Raw genomic sequence first — 5283 nt, forward strand, 5'->3', positions numbered from 1 at the left:
TAAAAAATGTTTATGTAGTTTCAAAAATGTCCATACAACTCAAAACAATTATTTAAAACATTGAAAAATGTTCATGGGTTTCAAAAAATCTTTGGTTCATTTATTGAAAATGTTTATTATGTAAAAGTATATTTACGTAAACTAAAAATTGTTTAGTAGGCTTTGACAAAATGTCATCGCATCGAAAAAAAATATTCTTGTGTTTCAAAAATATAAAAAATAGATTTTAGAGTAATTATTGATGCATTTCAATACCAAATTTCTGGTAATTTAAAAAAAATCTTGCTATTCAAGTAATGTTAAACTTGTATTTGAACAAATTTAAGTTGTGTTCGAAAAATGATCAAAACATGTATTTTAAAAGTGTTGAACATGTAGCCACAAATATTCCACGTGCATTTGAGAATGGTATAATACGTATTAAAAAAATGGGCATGTTTTGAAAAATGAAAATTTAGAAAATAGAAAAAACTGAACAAAACTAATTAAAACCGCTAAAGAAAATACAAAACAGAAAAACCAAAGAAACAAGGAAGAAAATGAACATATATTTTAAAACTTAAGATACAAACAAAAAACTAAAGATATAGCATCCATTACTGGACGGTCCATTCACTGGATGTTTTAGGCGAGGGGCACATATATCTCATAATAAGCGAGATATAGCCCTCAGGATATGATGCTCGTGGCGAGCGGAAACGTGGGTTCGCCCACATCCGTGTGGAGTGGAACGAATCATAGGTTTGCAAGTTTTTCTTTTGTTTTACTATTTAAATTTTATTTGTTTTGATTAATTTTCGTAGATATATTTCTACTTCTGGTTTTGATTTCATCTTAAGTTATGTTCTACATGTACTTATAATTTTTTAATAATTTAATGAAATATATTTAAAATGTATTTGAAGTGTTTAAAATGTACACACATGATTGTATTTTCCTTGAAAAAGGTTGACGGTATATCGAAACATGTTCAATGTATATTTCATAAAATGTTCATCTTTTATTTAAAAAGTAAACATTTATTTATTTATTTATTTTATCATGTACTTCAAAAAATGTTTCAACTAGTATTTTAGAAATAAATTTTCATGTATATAGAAATTCCAACATGTACTTAGAAATGTCCATTGTGTATTTCAAAATGGTCGCCGTGTATGTTTAGAAAGGGTCAACTTGTATTTGAACAATGTGCATCTCATATTTGAGAAAAACAAGTGTCCAGATAACACTCGAAAAAGTCTTTCTATGTTTAGAATATTTGATTTTCGAAAATTGTTCATCTAGCACATGAATTATATTCTTATTTTCATGAAAAAAAGGGGAAAATAAAGTAAAACAAAATAGCACGTGAATATTTTATTTTTCACCTATTTAAAGAACATTCAGTAATGTTAAAAGAGTGTCACGCCTTTCGAAAAATCCATAGCCCTGTTTAGTTCCTTTGTAAGTATTTTGAGGGCCTTGGCAATTAGACATGGCCCACCATTTTGAAGATTGGAGAAACATAAGAATTTATTTGAAAAGTGTTCACTTATTTAGAAAGTTTTCATATATTTGTCGATAAAATATATTTTTTATACAAGAAAAAAAGGAGGGTGAAGAAAGGACAACAAGAGAAGAAATGAAAAATACACGAAACACAACAGTAAATGCAGAAAATGGAATGAACGCAAAGAAAATGGAGAAACAAACAGAAAACAAGGAAAAAGAAACAAATAATAAATACCTTAGAAGGTAAGGTAAGAGAACCCTGTTTCTTAAAACTCAATAAAACCCTCCGAAATAAAATTTGATAAAAAAATTGCGGAAGACCACCTAAACCTCCCACTTGGTCACCAGGTTGGGGAGCTCGTAGACAATTAATCATTGTGATTTCTACTATATACATACTATTGAAAATATGTCCTACGGGCAATAATATCGTATTATTTATTTTCACTTTATAATTAAGAGTTTACATTCTATGCTATAACGTCTGTGATCTTGAAATATGTGATTCAGTGAAAAACTCATAAGTACATGTAGAATGATAAACGGTAAAACCTAATTCATAGTCTCGCCTCTAGGACTAGGTCAAGTGTTGTTTGTGATCATGTTTTCCAGATCTTGGGATATTGTTAAATGTAACGATAGTCCCAAAATAATATTGAGAGTATGATATTAGAAGAACGATCATATTGAATTGACCCAACTTGTCTGTCAAACTTTGAGATACTATTGTCACAAGTCAATCATTATAAAACAGAGAGTTAACGTATGCTTTAGTTCCTTGGTCCAGGAGAGTATCATAAGCGCTTCTTACTTTAGATGAACTTTGGGGTTGATCAAACGTCATCTGTAACTCGATGATCATAACGACAACTTATAGGTACATCGGAAAGTTTGACAGGGGACTAGATATCTCAAAAGTGGAATTGGCTTCTCATACGATGGAGAGACATTCTTAGGCCCTTCTCAGTGTCAGTTAGTTTGATGTGCGGGCCATCATCCAAAACTTCTTTTGATAAGGAAGGCTAGTTACGGAGGATCAACAACGCCACACACTCGATCAACAATGCCCGCAACCCCCGCTCGGCCATTTGGGTCGGCCCATGTGCATGGCGGGGTGACCTTTTTTCGTTTTCCATTTCCATTTTTATTTCTATTTCTCTATGATTTTTTTGTTTTTTTTTGCTTATTTTCATAGAAGTCAGGATTTCAACAAAATGTTCATGATTTTGGGGAAAAAAAATCCCCAAATTGGAAATAGGTTCATGAATTTAAATCATGTTCATGTATTTCAACCAATGCTCACAAATTCTGAAACTATGTTCACAAAATTAAAAAATGTTCACTAATTTGGAAATATATGTTCATGAATTTCATAAAATGTTCACCAAATCAAAAAAATGCTCGCAAATTTCTAAAAATGAGCATTTTTGTATTTATGAATAAAATTCTAATTTGATGGACTTATTTGAAATTGATGAACACATTTGAGTTGGATGAACAATTTTTGAATTCAACGAACTTTTTAAAAATTTATGAAAGTTTGCTAATAAATAAAAATTTATTTGCTGAACTTAATTTTCATTCTATGTAGAAAATTTGAATTTGATGAATATTTTTTGAAATTGATAAAAAATCGAATTTGGATAACAACCTTTTAGTTTGATGAATAGTTGTTTTCACAAATTTTAAAGTATATAAGTGAAAAATGTAAAAACCCGGTCTGGGAACATTATGTAACCTTCGCAAAACCGAAAGAGGGATGTACGCTGTAGCGGCCCAATTCACTTAGCAAGGTGATGACCCACATAGGGGATCATGGTAGTTTTTGAGAGAATTATTTTGAACCAATTTTATTGATTCAACACAAGGGAGCCAAAATAATATTTATAAGGGTTAGTTCTTTTGGCAGTTTAAAAAATAAGCTGTCCCCTCCCAGCTTTTTCCATAAGCCGTGTCTCTTGTTTATTGGGGCTTCTAAACTAGTTATGGAATGAATTATTTAGAAGTCTTGACAAACTTAGAGGGCGCCTTATTTTTTAAGCTGGGGAGAGGCAGCTTAATTTTTCAGTCGTACAAAGGAACTGACCCTAAGTCTTAGCAGCTTAATTGTCAATTCAACCACACCTGAATAGATAACTTGCTTGTGGCATAGTAGCACAGTAATATGATAGTTGTAGTAATAAAGTAACAGTAACAAAAACGGTAACAACTTTACAAAGCAATTGTAACGGGTGCAACAATAGTAGATAGCGTAGGCATGGAGTAAGCAATGGGTTTGTTCAGATGAGGTTCAAAATGCAATGGTCATAACCTAGAGCGACATCAAACTAACTGCAATTCATCAATCATATGTAGGCATGCATTCCATATATAGTTGTACGTGTTTGCGATAAGACTTGCACAACATTTTTTTCCTCCCATCCCATTGCAGTGGGATCCCAATGGAAATTAAGTGGAATTAAGGCGCTCCTTTCAATATTGAACCCAAGCATTAACATAAGGTTAATACATGTAATCCTCAAGACAATGTCATCCCCGTCGGTATCTCAATTATTGTCACTTCGGGGTCTGAGGTTCAGAATGATAATATGTGCATAGAACTTGCACATAAGATCAAGCACACAAATGTATTCACGAAGGCATAAAGAGTTCAGATATGAAGTCATGGCAGTAGGACCCTAGAGACAAGCATTAAGCATAACAAAGTCATAACAACAACAATCTCATAACATAATGGATACTAGGCATCAAGTCCTAGCAAATCCGACATCGATTACATAAGAAATCCCATCCAACTCCCATCTACTTCCATGTGCCAAAGGGGAATTACTCACACATGAATGGAAGCATCATAGAATTGTTGTTGGAGAAGGGTTAGTGATGACGGCGGAGACGAACTCCTCTCTCCGAAGCCAGAAACTGACTCAACTTGGATCTCTAGAGGAAGAATAGGAGGTGGCGGAATCCCCATATCGCGAAAAGCTTTTGCGCTTTTTGGATTTTTTCTGCTATATATGTGAATTTATGGCGGTGGATGACACGTCTCTATCTATAATTTTTTATTGTTCCATGCTGTTATATTATCATTCTTGGATGTTTTACAATCATTTTATAGCAACTTTATATAATTTTGTGGGACTAACCTATTGACATAGTGCCCGGTGCCAGTTGTTGTTTTTGCTTGTTTTTTACATCGCAGAAAATCAATACTAAACGGAGTCCAAACGTAAAAAAAGTTTTTGGAGATTTTTTCTGGACCAGAAGGAACAACATGGGCCAAAGAAGTACCAGAGGGCTGCCCCGAGGGGGGCACAACCCACCTGGGCGTGCCTTGGTGGGTTGTGCCCACCTCGGTGGTCTCCCGCACCGTCTCTTCGCCCTATAAATACCCAAATATTCCAAAAACCCTAGGGGAGTCGAACAAACACAATTCCAGCCGCCGCAAGTTCCAAAACCACGAGATCCAATCTAGACACCATCACGGAGGGGTTCATCATCCTCATTGGTGCCTCTCTGATGATGCGTGAGTAGTTCATTGTAGACATACGGGTCCGTAGGCAGTAGCTAGATGGCTTCTCTCTCTCTCTCTCTTGATTCTCAATACAATGGTCTCTTGGAGATCTATTTGATGTAACTCTTTTTGTGGTGTGTTTGTTGGGATCTGATGAACTTTGAGTTTATGATCAGATCTATTTTATTCATGAAAGTTATTTGAGTTTTGATCTCTTATATGCATGATTAATTATAGCCTCGTATTTCTTCTTCGAATCTTTGGTTTAGTTACTAGATCGA

This window comes from Triticum urartu, chromosome 2, assembly GCF_003073215.2.
Source record: "Triticum urartu cultivar G1812 chromosome 2, Tu2.1, whole genome shotgun sequence".
NCBI classification, from domain to species: domain Eukaryota; kingdom Viridiplantae; phylum Streptophyta; class Magnoliopsida; order Poales; family Poaceae; genus Triticum; species Triticum urartu.